Raw genomic sequence first — 882 nt, 5'->3', positions numbered from 1 at the left:
TCTGCTGCCTCCCTGGCAGGACAAGGCAGGGAGAACAAACACTGCCTCGGGCTAGGCCCAGGCTCCTGAAGCTAGAACACACGAAAACCCCCACCCCCACCCACATCAAACACTGCTGAAAAAGTCAGCCAGGACTTCTGAGAAGAGTGGGCTCTGAAGCCAAAAACACTCAAGGCTCCATCTAGAAGGGGTTGCCCTCTTGAATCCCCCAGTAGTAGTAAACAAAGAGCAGGATGGCATTTAAGAGCAAGAAAAGCAGCAGTTGGCCCCAGAGCGGGACCCTAAAGGCCTGCTTTCCTGGCTGGATGGTGTATTGAGTGAGACATGAAGGGCAGGAACATGAAGATGAGGATAAAGAAGAGGAGGATGAGGATGTAGGATAATAGGACAGGTCCTGGGAGCTCTTGGAGATGCTGGAAATGCTGCGGTAGTGTGCGGTGCTCTGGTAGGCACTGTCCAAGCCATACACGGGGTGTTCCCTGAGGAAAACAGGGGAGCAAGTAGGCCAGGAGAGTCTGGGCCCAGAACCAGCCCCATCCCTGTGCCTCTCCATTACTCACCTGTCCTTGCTGTCCTCTTCCGAAGAAGACAAAAGACTGTCATCTTGAACCTGCAGAAGCAAGTCAGTATGAGGGAACTGGTTGGTGGGATCACCATGGCCCTATCATATCCCGTAGTCCAAACTTCCTTGGCCAGCCCACTCAGACCATTGCTTAAAGGCCAGGGACCTGCCCTTTCCAGAACCTTCTGGGTTCCCGGCCTTTTGTCTGTGGGGCCTTGCCACTCAGTGACTGTCCTGGCTGACTGTGCTCCAGCACCCACCTTTCTATCCTAATGATTCTCAGAAAGAGCATGAGCCAAATCTCAGACCAGGGTCCAGGC

This window comes from Galeopterus variegatus, unplaced genomic scaffold (assembly GCF_000696425.1).
Source record: "Galeopterus variegatus unplaced genomic scaffold, G_variegatus-3.0.2 Scaffold22648, whole genome shotgun sequence".
In the NCBI taxonomy this organism is placed as follows: Eukaryota; Metazoa; Chordata; class Mammalia; order Dermoptera; family Cynocephalidae; genus Galeopterus; species Galeopterus variegatus.
Note: the sequence above shows the minus strand (reverse complement) of the source record.